Source organism: Drosophila novamexicana, unplaced genomic scaffold (assembly GCF_003285875.2).
Source record: "Drosophila novamexicana strain 15010-1031.04,08,12 unplaced genomic scaffold, DnovRS2.1 tig00004554-arrow-pilon, whole genome shotgun sequence".
NCBI classification, from domain to species: Eukaryota; Metazoa; Arthropoda; class Insecta; order Diptera; family Drosophilidae; genus Drosophila; species Drosophila novamexicana.
Window position 1 is genome coordinate 758,023 of NW_020825051.1, and position 16,513 is coordinate 774,535.

The following is a 16,513-nucleotide window of genomic DNA, read 5'->3' on the forward strand; positions in this document are numbered from 1 at the left end:
GCCACAAAAAGTGACATCACGGAGATCGATAGAACGTTTGATGACGTTGCTTTTGAATATTTGACATTCCTCGCAAGGACTCACCTAAAATTCTGTGCCTATTAATATAAAATTTTTTTGGCCGTACAACCACTTTAAATCTATATTGTCCCTTGGTGCCGCAACGTGCCAATTTTCATTGCAGAATTATGGGAGAAAACTTTTCCTAAATTTCTATTTGGAAAAAGGATTTTGTCAGACTACGGTAGACGAACATATTAATTTATTTTATGATTTTGGGTAAAAGGCAAATGAGTTATGAATCGTTTTATTCTATTTTCGACATTCAAAAGCAAAGCAAACGCCTAACCAACATTTAAGAGTTCACATTTTCTATTCAATAGATGGTCTCTATCGAATATCATCTGAAACTGTTTCTGGTAATGATATCAAGAATATTTAGTCATAGTTACCAGCAGGAAAGCTATTTATTGATTATTACATCCTTACGCAACCCTGCTCTATAGATTAGCAAATATTTTCCACACACATTTCTAAGATTTCTGTTTTTCAATCAGACTCACATATGCCTCGAATTTGCTATGCCGACTCCTTTGCGAGTTTAATGTCCTGTGTATGCCATGTGCCACATTTGCATTGTCTTAATGTGAGTTTGTGTATCTATATGACTTCGTGTGTGTGTGCGCCATGACGATGACAACGTTGTCGTCCTATGGCTATTGTCTGCGACTATTGTGGTTCCCTTTGTTTTTGTGCATCGCGAGCTGTTGTCTAATAACAGCGCCACATAATGTGGGTCATTGTACCGCCATATGGCGCTGCATTTGTCACTACTAACAACAACCGTCACAACAATAACAACAACGGGAACAACAATAAACAAGAATCTTGGGCTGCTAATTGCAAATACAGTTGCTTGGAATAGTCACAATTGCTGCGTGGTCGCTTCGTGCAACGTGGCCAATAAGCAGCTTCAGAACAAAGTCTGCAGCGGTTGCATATAAAGCGAGGATAATCGATGGGTTTGTATTCTTAATGTTAGCTTATGTAATTATATTTATATTTAAATACTAAGTGATAACTGGTACCCAGGTTTGAATTGCATTTAAAAACATATTCTTAATTGTATATATATTATATTTGTAAATAGACACTTACCCAAAAATGCGTACAATTATTTTATTGTCATCGATTAGTAGGATGTATATATAAAACTTTTCTGAAAAAGAAAGAGCCGGTTAGTGTGAGATCAAAAGAAAATGAGGGAGAGGGCGCAAGGGAGTGAGAGCGGGGATGAATGGGCAAATAGACTACAAGTGAAAAATTAGATTGCGTGTAAAAGCAACCAATAATGAAAATTCGCATAGAAGGGTACAATATGTATAAACCTTTTGTTTTTCTTGCAACGAAACGAGAAGTAAATGTGGTCAACATTCAATAAAAGGTAACATGCATGGCAGCTATTACCCACCAAGTATTGGATATATTCCAAGGCGATGAGAAAAAAGTTTCATAAAGCCGTTTAAAATCAATGCATTATAGTTGCAGGAGATATTTTTAAAAACCATTCCCAGATGTTACGATTTAGGCTGAGCGTTGACTACCAATCAAACGATGAAATCAAATTGTGTATATATATGGGGCTAGCTAAAGAAAATATTACAAAAGGTCAAGGGAAAGTTAAAGCATGCTTTTAGGCTACAATCAATTGGGACTATTTTTTTCATTCTGCTCTCTTAAGTATGCAAATTATATACGATGCACTTGCTGATATTAAAAATATGCGCCAGATGGCGCTAAATAATAATAAAATATTTATACGATAATATACATAAGTATAGCAAAACAATATTTAAACCTTTAACACATTTTAAACAGAGTTTTCTAGTTTAAAATTGAATCTTTAAGCACTGCTAAAACCTGCCATAGATAACGACTAAAAGTTGATATATATTCATATTTTATGCTAGCTGACCAATTAAAAATATACATTTGGTATGTTGTGAAGCGCATTAAAATCATGAGGCAATAAACATTTTTTAGATGCAAATTTTTGGTTAGTTGGTTTCATATGCGTTCATGCATTTCGCTATTATTAAAATATGAAATGAAAACCAACTATGTGAATAAATAAAGTATTTATTTGATATGTAAATTTTTAAAGAGAATTATTAGTGCCTTTCAAAATTTCGATTAAAGCATTTTGGATAGATAAAAAGTGTGTTTCTACTTTCTTACAGACAGTATGGCTTTGCCCTTTCCTGTAGCTGCCTTCCTTGCAGTGCTTACCTTGTTTTTTCTGTGGCTAATTAAGCGCTTGCCTAAGACAAACAGAAATCACAGCGAATGTAGTCAATGCTAAACAAAAGTAGTTAAACATTTGTCGTGGCTACATTTGAGATATTTGGAAGACGATAAGTGCGCCAAACAAATTTGTAACTGAGTCGTATGCAAATTTCGCATGACTTTTGTGACTCTCCACAGCTGGTTGGCCAATTCGCAATCATTCCACAGATCCTGTTGCCAGCATTCAGCATTTAAGACAAATTTCCAATTTGTAATAAAACAACTGCGGGCCAGCTTTGGTTACTTTAGAAAGTACGAGTACGAGTGTAAAGGTTTTTATATGTAGAATAGTTACGAAAAAGAAAACAACGGCTGGTCAATCAAGTTTTAGTTTGCAATAAAGTGCAAGAAATGTGGCAAAAAGAAAGGCCCGCATGGGGCTAACAGCAACACGCCAGGCAAAGTGATAGATTCGCTAACTCATTGAATCAGGTTACCAGCCCAAACGACACACAGGCAGGCAGGCAGACAGACTGGGACTTAGGCTGAGACTGACAGGCGGACCCACAATTCGACCAGCTGGTACCAAATGTTCTTCTCCTCCAGCATCAACTCTGGCTGCCTTTCACTCTTCCGCTGCTACAGTTAGATACGAGCCAGAGCCTGGCTAGGCACAGGCCTGGCACAGCCATCACTGGCATCTTTGGCATCGATTTGTTGTTTGTTGTCGCTGCGCTGCATTGCTATAATTTTATGGCAACAACGCGACGCTGATTTCCATGGCCCGAGGTTATGACTCGATCGTTATGTTTGGGGCTTGTCAGTTCCTGGCCAATGAAGACATATTATGATTGTGTACCTGGGTCTCTTGCGGCTGCCCCATGGCTCTAGAATCTTTATATTAGAAGGGAAATGGATTTGCGTACAATTACTTCGGCCATGCTCTGTGTATCCTACTACCTCATGTCAATAGTTTGTTATAAACAAATACACATTTTATCATTTTATTATTTTATGATTATATTTATTATTTATTTTTATTCATTTACTAAATTGCGCATTATACAAATTAAACAATGCAACTACATACAGCTAGCAGCAGAGTCCCTTCAACCTGCTCATAAATTGCCATGCGAATCGCACTAAAGAATAAGTTTGTGTCAGAGCCTGCCACGCCCTTAAACAAACTCCTCCCATTCTCATTATGTTAGAAGTGCAATTTTCAGCTCTTTCATGCTGAGTTTGGCATGCTGGTGTGTGTCAGTATAACGCTCGCGGACAATGGCAAAAGTTTCTGTTGCGGCTCGATAAAGTATCTGTTAGATACAATTTACAATATTTTTCGCCGCCGCCTCGCACACAAGTGAAAGTTTTCGCCTGGCCAAAAAGTATGGCTTTAATGATAATGACTTTAGCTGAGCAAAAAGTGGCGCAAAGTTTAGAATACGCCAACGCAACGCTTTTGGGGTTTCTCAAAATGCCAAACATCAGAAGTTTGCAACATCCTCAGCCCCATCCCACACATGGACACACACACACACACACACACACACGCAAGCACACACATACACACAAAAGATACGCAACGAGTTGTGCAAAAAGTTTTCTACGTGTTTGTTTGGCAATATGAAATTGATAAGACATTCAGCGTGTGGGAAAAAGCACAAACTGGAGCAAAATTGTAAGGAGCAACTGCTTTCAAATCATGGAGAATATGGAATGGTTGCGTGCTTAGCAAGAATTTTCCAAGCACAACTCTAAAATTTCAAGTTTTTAGCCAAAGAATGCAGAGTTTTCTTTTCCTCTGCATTTCTGGTCTTGACTATAATAAATAAAGCTGAATATTGACTAGTTTTTACTTGGGAACTATTCTAATTATTTGTATTGGCCAGTAAGCACAGAAACCCTTCTGCTTTTGTTTGCAATTTGCATGGGCAAAACTTTAATTATACCAGATCTTACATTATTACGGCCAGATCCTAAAAATTGGCCAGCCCTTGGAAGCGACACGATCTTGGCTTGCTACGATTTAATTTTATCGCAGGCCCCTAACACAACAATGTCAGCGATTTATTGCATCAGACACAACAACAACAACACCAACAAACATTCGCTAACGTTGTAATCGCTAGAGATACAATAAAAAAATAAAAACAAGCAACCTCAGCAGCTCGGAAGGCTACCAGCTAAGCGAGCCCGAAGTACAAACCACCTCAGTTTGCAGAGTCTTCGGTTCTCCCTCTTCAGTTTTCAGTCCAGTCTTGAGTACTCAGTATCTGGTCTCTGGCATTTCGGCAGCCTCATCAACGCGCTAATCTTGTTGTTGCCGTTGCTGTTGTTGTTGTTGTTGTTGTTGTTGTTGTCAAGTTGGCCAACGTTGTGTTTGTCGTCGTTGTCGGCAACGTCCTCATCATCAGCATCTTCGCCTCAAACCTGGACTCTCTCAGGCTGTTAAGAGTTCAACTCGTGATGTTAGTAGTTCAAGACAAGGCAGCGATTTCCTCATTGGTCCACTATTCTCTGATTGTTATTGTTGTTGCTATTGTTGTTGTTGCTGGCGACATTCTGTCATGACGATCACGAACCATTCGTAACACATTTGTTGCAATTTTCGTCGCTATTTGTTAAGGTTCAAGAGAGCTTGTACCAGGGGAAATCTCCACAAGTTCCATCTGGGCTTAGAGCTTCGCTCGCTGCCTTGGCGGAAATTAGCAGCGTGTAAAATATGCACTAGCTGGTCATAAAGTTTAGGAAGAGCGAGAGGATGGACACAAGTCGACTTGTCGGTAGCGTTGTTAGCTTTCAGTGCAGATCATAAAGAACTCACCAGCAGGATCTCTTGACAAGGTTTAGACATGTGGAAAGAGCTGAGTATATTGTTTAAAAAAACGCGTAATTTAAAAATAATTCACAGAAACCTTTCCAAAGATTTATAAATATGATCAAATTTCGAATACCAGAAAATTTAATTGAAAGCGACAATTGCAAATTTGAATTCAGTATTTGGTCTCATTTGTTTGTTCATGTGTTTGGCAGATAATTTTATAGTGAAGTTGGCCACACTGTTGGTTATAGTTGGTCAGACTGGAAAATGATCTGACCCAGATAGTTTATACAAAGGGGGGTCAGAAATGAAAGATAAGAAGAGATTCGACCAATTTGTATTAGGTCTGTTAGTTATATTTTCTGTTTTTAATTATATTTGTTATCTCGTAGGATCGATTACTCAAAATGTGTTACGGTTCATAGAGCCAGCAGTTGTTGCAAAAAAATGTCCTTTTTTTTTTAGGAAGATAATCGGCAGCAGGTTGATCAACAACTTTTGTGTCTGTCAAAAAACATAGTTTACAAAGCTTGTCGATTTATTTTTATTGATTTACATGCTTGTCCAACAGCTTTCGAGCTCATATCTCTTTATAACTGCCCCCAGAATTGCTTGCCGAACGACTTTAGCCCACAGCTACATCAATCGCTTCAGCTGAAAACCAATCAATTATCAATTGCTTTGCATTCTGAAGCGACCCAGGTGCACAGTGTTATCTCCAGTTACCCCTGGCCGCCTACGTCTATTCAAATAATAGTCCACTAATTGTTTAATTGAAACCCTATATAGCATCAGCTGGCTAGACAGAGCCGGGGAATTGAGGTGGTGTCGCCTCGTGCCGTCTGTGCTCCAATTTGTGGCTGTGGTCATCAATTTGTGCAAATTGCACGCACGTAGCTGGCACGTCGGGCCCAAAACCCATTCGATAAACATATCAACACCTGCTATAAGGTATTGCGTACATGTGTAGTAGGCAGCCCGTTGCAAATATTGAAAATCACAGGCATCATTGTGTCGCGGCCAGTGCCAGTTCGACAGCCCGACGACTGTCTACAAGCTAAATAGATTTTATTTGCTTGATTTTTGACGCGGCTCGTTCGCATTTTTATACAAATTTACCCAACAATGGTGAGCCAAACGAGCTGGCAACTGAATGACGTGTATCCTAGTCAATCAATGGACACTGGCCAGACGGACACGCGTACAGGCACACGCCACATAGAACAGGGACGTGTCAGCTGTGTGTCTGTGTGTGCCTATATGTGTGCCTGTTAATCTCACATGTTGGTCGTTTGTCGCGTGCAACAATATTTTTGCCTGATACCTACAACATTGTGAATTTCACACGCCAGTTACTGTGAGTCTGAATGCGTCCTGCAGGACGAGGCTCTATGCATGTATTTTGTTGCTAACCATTCGCGGCACGTTCAATTGATTGAATTGAAGTCGCTTCTGTCGCTTTAGCATCGCATCAATGTTTTTGTTGCTGCTGCTGCCTAGGCTTGTTAGCCATATTGCCATTGCCGATCACAGGTCCGGCTGTTTGTCCAGCTATCTAAAGTCCACTCAATCTCCATGCACGTCCATGCAACAATTATTCAATTTGATGTGCTTGCCTTTTGTTTTGCCCAATGCCCATGCCCAACGCATTGCGCCTCCCCTTCCCCTTCCCCTTCCCCTATTATTGTTCCACTTGAATGGCTGCCAAATGTGTTGTTGCCCACTGTCAGGGCGTCAGAGTTTACACCTGTTCCGAAGTGTGTCTCCACAACGGAAGCGGGCCGAGCGTGGCCCAAGCCGGAAGTGGATTTAATGCGGCTACAATTTGCAAACCCGTTTAGCCAGCGCATTAACACCAGTCAACTGAGTAAACGTCCTCCTCCTCCTCCGTCTCCGCCTTCCAATCGTGCCCATTAGGGCACACAGAGTGAACAGATAATATTTTATTGATGTGGTAATGTCTGGCACCTGAACTCAACTAGATTTCACAGACTGTTTAAACTAATTATGATTATTAAACAAAGGTTTCTCCAGCTCTACATGATTGTGCATATTGAGCTGTTTAATTATGCGCTTGACATTCACAAATGCAATTGATTAACATTAAGACCTAAGAGTAGTTCACATTTACAATATGTATCAACTGTTAGACTCAATGATATGCTTAGTCATTGAAAATATTTCAAATGTACAATTTTATAATTTTGTCAAAAAATGTGTAACACAAGGTAGGGGACATGTCCGTCTGTCAGCCTGTATGTTTCTGGCTACCGTCATGAGACTTTGTATAAGTCCGCCTTTTGCTGCGAGGAAAACGTATGTCCGCCGGATCGTTCTACAATATCATATAGCAGACATGATCTTGCATGAAATACATTTCCCAAATGGACCAAATTCGGAAACACTAAACTAACAAACTAGTTTGAACTACGTCGAAGCAGAATCCTGTCAACACTATATAGATAGATGGTCGGTGGAGAGCTCTTGGATGAAAAACTGTTTTCAAGATCTTGGCCACATTTGAAATTTAAGAGCTTACCCACACTCCACACAAATGAACCAAATATAATGAATATCAGGCTACTATATTATATAAATAGTTCTAGAAAAAGACGATCGAATGACTTCATGGATACATTTAGCTGTTTTTCAAGACGTTCTCATCAAGCTTACATATCTGCAAAGCCTTAAGAAATGTCTACCAAGGGTATTAAATCATTGGCGTGCCTTAGTATATCGTTCTTTCTTTCTGAACATTATTTAAAGAATTTATATATTTTAAGTAAGACAAGTAAATTGTTTGATTCAAAGTATCACAATAAAAGAGATAGAAATTTTTGTTTTTGCCTGCAAGTTGATTCCCACACTCGACTCCCCCTTTGGCTAAGTTTATTCAGGGCACTTGATTCCACTCGTTTCACGCCACTTGCTCATTATGCTAATCATCAAAGCAAAGCAAACCCAGCATAATTGAACTTAAACGGAAACTCATAAAATGCACTTTGAAAAGGAAGCCCTAGCACGCCCCCGCCAACTGCAGCGTTCCCTGCTCCGCCACAGAGTGTAAACAGTTAACATGCTAAGCTTATTGAAGCTGCCACTGTAAATGCAACGCTTCCAAGCGGCCGAGTAGCCCACGCGATGTCAGTCGATTAGTCAAAGCCCGATGGAGCGGGGGCTAGGGAGGAGAACAGAGTGAATGTAGAGGCCTAAACTCGACTCGAGTGTCAATTAAATTAATATCAATTAAAAGCGGCTGCAACTTGTTGCTCGCTGCTTACACTGCATTCAGCTCTTGCAACTCAACTCTAGTTGCAAATTATGCACACGCCATCAAGTGGCTGTCTAATGAATGCAGCCTCCAGCGCCGCCTCCATGGTGCAGATTTTTCCACTTTAATGAGCGGGTCGAGTCGCGCCCAATGAAGGGTTGACCCGCTCCCCCTCTTCCCTCTTCAGACACTGCGTTGAAATTTAATCAGCAATTTCCTGTCGCTATGCACGGGATATTTTTAGCTACGCAAAGTTCAAATGACTCTGAGTGAAGGGATGAGTTTTAAAATAGTTGTTTAAGCTAAGGAAGTAGATTGTTTTAACTATAATGTGCTTTCAAAGCTTTAGCAAAAATGTATAGTGTTGTAAAACATAAAAAACATACAAATCAGATTGCTGCAAATGCTTCTAGCTAAAATTTGAATTCTGAAAGCACGCTATTTTATACAATTTTTAAATGTTAACGTTTTTAAACTTATAATAATGGTCTATTTGAATCCAATTCGTGTGAAATCAATTGAAGCTTTCATGTGCTTTTGAAGCTCTTACCAACAATTCTTTTTTTTTAAAACATTGAACAATTGCTATATTTTAAAGTTGGTAAGCACATAGTTCATCATATTTTTTAATCCGAAAATTTTGTAAACTGTTCAGCTAGTATTGAATGTCCGATTGTGGGCTAAGTTAGTATGCAAGTTCTCGTGTGCTTTCAAAGCTTTACTCCATAAAGTCAGAAAGCACATTAATTGAACCATTTTTATTAATCTCATAAATTTCCCTGCTGCTCATTTTAAAATCAAAATTTGACTGTGGGCTTAGTCAGACATGAACTTTTAATGAATTTAATTAAAGCATTCATGTGCTTTTAAAACTTTTTTTGACTGTTCCCCAAATTCTGTAAAAACTTTATTTATTCTCAGCTAGTGTCATTTTAGCTTAAAGTTACTTGCTTCAAAATTGATTCTCGAACAGTTTGTCAGCGTCAGTGTAGCGTCAGCCAACATTAATAGAGCGGGAAGCTAGAGACTGGCAGCGCTCCCGTGGGTGAAGTGTCACAAAATTTGCACGCGACTTGGCGGAAAGCCACATGGCAGAAGATACACATGCCCAGTAAAGACCCAGTGAGGCAGGCAGACAGGCAACTTCTGGCCTGGCACACATGTCAGCGTGTATTGAATGTCGTCGTCGTCGGTTGCTGGCAAGGTTGTCGTTAGGAAGGAAATGGCATACACACTGACTGCTACCAGTTTCCAGTTAACAGCTAAGAGCTCGTCAGCTCTGCACCGCTGAAGCTCTTCGACTCTCGGCTAAATCTTACGCACGCACACGCATCGACGGCCAAGTCAAGGAAATGTGCAAAGTTGCGCAGTGGCAAATTTATAGCGACAAATGTTGACTTGAGATACGACGAAGACATCTTCCACTCCCCATTTCTTTATCCGCAATGCTCCATGCGCCAAGCTCCAGGCTCAAGCCAAGGCGCAGTCTGTCGGGAGCTGTTGTTGCCTTCCTAAATTGAATGTCAATCGATTTTAGTTTTTAATTTAAAAAGTGCGCCACGTTCTTGTCCTCTGCCGCTTCTTATTCATCGTGTCGTAGCTTTTTCTGGTAATTTAGACGGTCGTGTGTGGTGCCTGAACAGAGCAGTATTGAGCTATGCGCCTGATGGCAGCTTCTCTAAACTTCAATCTCATTCCCATAGTGTGTGTGTGGGCGTGGTAATCAACCAGAGGTTTAATGGTTCAGCTAACGGCAAATGAAGCCACCGCGGCGACATGGGAACAATCCATGTTAAGGGCTTTGCCAATCAGAGCCAACACCAAAATAGATTTTTATCGACTCGGAAAAAGCTATTCTACAACTAAGATGTGGATAAACGCGTCTTGAAACTTAGCTCAGAGAAAAGGTGTTATATCTTTTGAAGGCAAAGGCTTTTTAGTTAGCTTTTTGGTTCATAAGCAGCTAATTGAGAGATAAATAAAATGTATTAAGTAGATTTGCTTCGCCTTTCATGTTCTCTATCTTTTACTAGCTTTATTCTAGTTTCTACTTTAAATAAATTTTTGGAATCATTTAAATAGGGGCTCGCCGGTATATATTAAAATTTTTGGCAAATAGCGGAAATTAACGCTGCACTCATCAGTTCTTCGATGTGGCATAACTTGTAAACTATTTCGAAGCGTTGCAACAAATTTGACAAGCTGCAAGAGCCACAAGCGAGTGAGACCTTAACTCAAATCATAACGGCATCTCGAACTTATTGCCAAATGGCTCGCCAACGATCCGTCCAGGGCGTCCAGCTGTCTCTCCCGGTCCCCGGACCCAGTGATTTGTTGTTGTCGTAGTCGTTGTCGTGCCTGGTCGCCATCGATGTGGCGAACGCCGCCGTCGCCGCCGCCGCTCTAATCGCTCATTAAATGGCCACAATTTGCCTGCACTGTGCTGCATTTAAATTACTTTCCCATTGCTTTGGCTCTGGCTATGGCCGGCAAAATTTGTTTATGAGGCCCAGCGAAACCTTTTAACTAAAACTAAAACTAAAGCTCATAACTTCGGTCGCAACGGTTCGGGATCTGTGGTCTGTTCGCGTGAATTTCAGCAATCAGGCGAATGCTCCGCTCTGGAGTCCCGAGTCCCACAGGTGGCAGCCAGACTTGCAGTTGGGCGGCTCTGTTGGGTACCGTCCCGTCGCATTCATCAAAACCGTTCGAGTCGTGCAGCTTGCTTCCAAATCTAAGCTGTGCCCCACCCGCGACCCAAAGTTTCAGCATGCAATTCGCATGCCACGCTCAAGCCCAGCCGTTTTTTTTTCTTTTTTCTTTTAGAATTTTCCTATGCATTTGAAAGAAATGAGCCCTGGACAGAGTGGACGTGATATTATAAATTTAACTTTTACGTTGCTCGCCCGAATCTCCTACTTTTTGAGATGTGGCACATTTGTTGGGTCATGTGCGGGTTCAGCCTATTCTTAGCGTTTTTTTTTTCCTTAGCTTGGACATGAGAATCTACTTTCATTTTGGTTGGCAATGAGTGCGCCGGCTGCGGTATATAGCTGCACATACTAGAGTTCACTTGCCGCATTACAATGGCATTCACCTGGTTTTCGATGGACTGCGCTTGCAACTGCTACAAATTTCCCATGTGCTGGTTTTTTTTTCTTTTTCGTTTTAAAATCATTTTTAATTAAAATGTGCTGCAGTTCAATACACACTCTGAAGAGCAGCTGTTCATCGTTTCCCCCGCAGCTCAACCACCCTCTGCCTATTGGAACGCCTAATTTATGTTGCCGACGGCGTCGAGTGAGTCGCGTTTCCCTTCCCTCTGCCGACGAGTGTCTATTTTTAATTTTGGTGCACGCGTCGCTTTTTAATGTCAGCTCCCATTGTTCCAGTTCCTGCCCTGTCCCAATGCCGTTGCCCATCTCATTGTCTATATTATGTAATGGGCGAAAGGTTTGAGTTGGGATTCTGCTGTAGGGCTCCCTCATTTCAAACTGTACGCATCGTCACCTTATTATTACATGGCGTTATTTTCGTAGCACTTGAAATGCGCTTAATTGGTTCCTCAACTTGGGGGTATTATGTCCCATTTGCTGCCAGCGAGTCAGCCTCTATTCCAGTGTGGCGCCCCCTTCGTGGAGTTGGACTCGAGTTATTAATATTTACAACCTGGCCAAGTTATTTACTACAGTTATGAGCCGTCGCTTCTCTCCACTTAGCGCTCAATAATAAATAATACGAATTCCTTTTGAAGTGCGTGCTTTGTGGGGTTTAGTTGGGACCAATCCGGCATAGACAATGGGATGAATAAGCCGCCGGGGGTGTGAGTTGTTTCTGTGCGGCTGTTCGCGTGGAAAGTGTTATAATTATACATTTCTTTTTGGTAGAAGTATTTATGATTTGATGAGTTTTCAATCGATTTTACGTAGATTGGTTTTGAATTGCTGTCGAATAGTTGGCATAGTATAAAGTACAAATAATTTAAGATAAATTTAAATATAGTCTATTTAAACGAAAGTAATAAAAGTATGGCAAACAAAAAAAAATTAAATTAACTAGTGTGAAAAAATTAAGTAGTTAAAAAATACGTGCAAAATACAATTTAAATTTAGATAAATAACTAAAATCATTTGAAGTATGTATATATTGCATTTCTCTTTTTTTTTCGTGGCAAGCCATATTTTTTGTATAGTAAATAGAAATCAGATAACGGATATGCAACATTTAAATGCATTTTAAATGCCTTGTGAATTAGTATGCATTGCTTTAAACTAGTGCAGCATTATTATGGCAACAATCATATTGTTGTGGTGCACAAACTGTTTGATTTAGGTGCCTCTAATGATGCCTTACAACAATCAACTGCAATTGGCAATAAAATCGCGGTACTAAAAGAAACGTTAGCTGGCCAAATCAAAGCAAGGCAAAGAAATGCACCAAGTTCGTGGCTTAAGTCACAATTTCAACTGCAGCTCTGTCTCCATCTCCGTGTCCGTCTCCAGTCCGGTTCTAGTTTGATTACAGCAGCAGCAGCAGCATCGGCTACGGCCTTAGTCCAGGCCCAAGTGCAACTCATCCAAGCGCTATTCAATATACCGGGCACTATAAATTATGCCATTGAGCTGAGCCAAGCAAGAAATCGAAATCATGACCGAAGTTTTTTTCCACTTTTTGTTTGGGTTTTTTTTTGCTGTTTGTTCTGTTGTTTTGCTGCTTGTTTGCAGTTTTTTGCTGATTATGAGACTTAAATTGACTGCGAGCAGCGATCGCATTTCGGAATTGTTGCTCGGAGTCATAAATAATCATAGTTGTGCCATTTATTATGACAAAATATCATTTGGACATTTGTTTGCGGCTACTCCAGGCCAGGGCTGAGATTCGGTTACCCTCCATAAAAACAAAATCTATCCGAACTGCATCTGGCTGCACATTTCTCAGTGCATCTGCACGGCGCGACTTTGAATTGTTTGCACAATTTCATTGCTCTGTCTTTATGCTGCGTTTTAATATAAATTATTTTTAACAATTTGTGGAAGGCTGTGTCTGCCTCTCACTCTCCCTTCTCAGCAATTTCAGCCCCGGCTGCTTCTCCATCTTCCTCGTGTTGCGCAACCAGAGCCCATGACCGAGGACGAGGCCGCAGGTCGGACAATGCAAGCGTCGGCCAAAAAACTTTGGCCAGCATCTCTGGCCCTGGCTAGGGGAAACTGGCCACTGAACTGTAGGCCCTTTCCGACTGTCGGCTGGAAACTGGCGGCTGCAACCAAAGGCGCATTAATCTCGCCAACGAATGTCAAGAATTGTGGCTATGCCGACGACCAAACTGCATTTTTTTTGTTAGTGTCTCGTTTTGTGTTGTTGGCTTTGCTGCCATTGCTTTGTTGCTAAAAAGTGTAAGTTTCATTTCAGTTTCACGTTGCTTTTATTCTTTCAACAATTTTTAGCTAGCATTCTTCGCTTTGATGCGCCAGCAATGCGATTTTGATAAGCAGGCAGTAGCTGGCTCAAATTCTAGTACGAGCCCTGCAGCTCTCAGGCCCAGCTCGAAACTTGGCCGTTGTCAACGGCGGCGCGGCGGCAAAAAACAAAGGACGCCTCAACAGTTGTCGGTGCCTAGAAGAGATGCTGAGCCCTCAAATCGAGCGAACAGTTCACATTGCCTTGGGCTAAATATTGTCATGATTATTATTTATGGCTCACCAAAAGCCAAAAGACGCTCAAAACCTCTTAAAGCCCAAGCCGACCAAACGGCACTCAGTCGGTCTTAAAGTGCACTTTAATGGTCTGCTTTGATTGCAAGTTGCCTCTTCGCATGCCAGCCAGCAGTTAGAAATATACAAAAAATATGGGCCCGAGCCTCAAATCGATAGCAGGAAGTAAGCAGAGAAAACTATTTTTTAAACTCACAATGTTTAAAACATAAATTCATTTTCGTTACAATGCTTCAGGTCCCTTTATATTAAATTATATCTATACAACCTATTGCTGGATTTTATTGTTGACACACAAACAAATATACATATATACAAATACATTCATACACACATATATATGCACATGCAACAATAAAGTAAATTAGAAAACTTAAATTATTTATTTCAATTCATGAGAATAGCATAGGAAGGCTGCAATACTACTTTTTTTAATTTTTCTAACGCAGCTCTGTTATTATATAAAGTTTACTTAGTTGTTATAAGAAAGCAATCATGCATACATATGTATATAAATGCACACATACAAACTTATAACTTATATGAATTAACATTTATATGTACATACACAGGTATGTATTTGCAATTTTTTCTAAGCAAATTGTCATAAGCCTTCCACAATATATTCTTTAATATCATACAACTATTTGCTTATATTTTATTAAAATAACATCTCTCCTCTAAGCTCAATTTTAAAACTCTTTCTACCATTTTCAACTTTTTGTTTTTCTCTTTTTGGTGGCACTCAACACTCTTCTTGGCTGACTTTTTAGATTGTTATTGCTAAATACTTCTAACATCCAGCTGCCAATAAGCCCTCTGACAACGCATACCTCTTGCTCGCGTTCCTAGTCCAGGGTCTGGCTTTTCATCACTTTTAACCTATCCATTTTTTTTTCAGCATTTGCTCGTTTACTGTCGAGTTTTTTGCCATTTCAAATTAAACTTAAACTTTTTTCATTTTCATTCACATACACAGAAAAACTCTGCCCCTTCCCCTTGTGAATCCACTGCGCACATGCGTTTCAATTCAACTTTTTGTTCATTTCTGTATGCCATGTACAACTGTGCAAGTGGAGAGGGTATGATCGACAATTAAGTAAGCTTGTGACATGCTTAAGTTAACTCATATAACAATATAATATTACTTATATTTATTTATATTTATTCAAAGAACTCGATCCAACTATATGGGGGTAGAAATAGAGAAGGGATTTATTTCAGTTCCAGTGAATATAACAAAGAAACATGGAAACAGGGTATCTGTTAGTCGGACGCCGTTAACCTAAAATGTTTTGTGCTGATTCCTGGTACGCGGCGTGCTCAGCGTGTTGTTTGCTTATTTGAAGTTTCCGCTGGGAGCTGGAGAATCGAGTGGAACTAGGGAGTCCAATCGTCAAGTCGAGTCGAGTCAACGAGCGCACAATATTAAATCGTCTGTATTGTTTACAATCAGAAAGCGTTTTATAGACTTTATGGGCGACGCTGACGAATGAGGCAGCAGGAGAAAAATACAACAATATTAACAACAACAGCAGTATATATTGACTAAAGCTGCTCCTATTCCGGCAAATATCCCCCTACCTACCTGACTCGCTGCGATTCTATGAATCCATCGTCTGGCGGTTTCACAGTCCAATAACTTTTTCACCAGTCGGTCTGCCTGTCGAACTTGGCTGCCTTGCGATTTCATACAAAGTCACGTTTTAATCGCCGCATTACACAAATCATTAATCAAAATTAAATAATAATTATGAAGCACAGCGAAATCAAAGCTCCAAAACACAAAGCAACACACACCTACTAAAATAAGAAACCCAAAAGCAGCAGGAAAATGTGTGACTAGATATTACCCAGTTGGTCAGGTTGGGGTCAGTCAGCAGCTGTTGGAGGGCAGGTGCTTTGCCAGCTTTTTTGTGGGTGCCTCCCGCAACCCAAGCTCCGCGCCTTTTTTTAGGTCTTATAAAAATAGAAACGTGCACAACTCAGTCATTGCCAAAAAAGCTACAACATTTAATTGAGTTTTAATAATCCATAATTATGCGTAGAGGGAAAAGCATAAGCAAATTACCAACTTGGCATATCAGTTAACAGGCAGCGTGTGAATAGCTTTGGCTTCTGATTGGGTTCAAGACAAGCCGCGGATAGCACATGCTTAAGACAACAATTAAGATGTATTCTAGATGATAGTTAACATTCTTATTTGTAGACCAATAGAATCAAAATAAAAACTGACTAGTTGAAAAGCTATTAGATACTTAAGTGAAGCGGTATTAAAGATATTCTTATGAATGAAATAATATGAAATAATCACAAAAACAATTATAATGTAAAAAAATATTATTTATGTTCAGCTTCCTGCTCAAAAAAAATATAAAGAGTAACAAGAAATGAAATAACAAGTATAATTGCAATATTTTA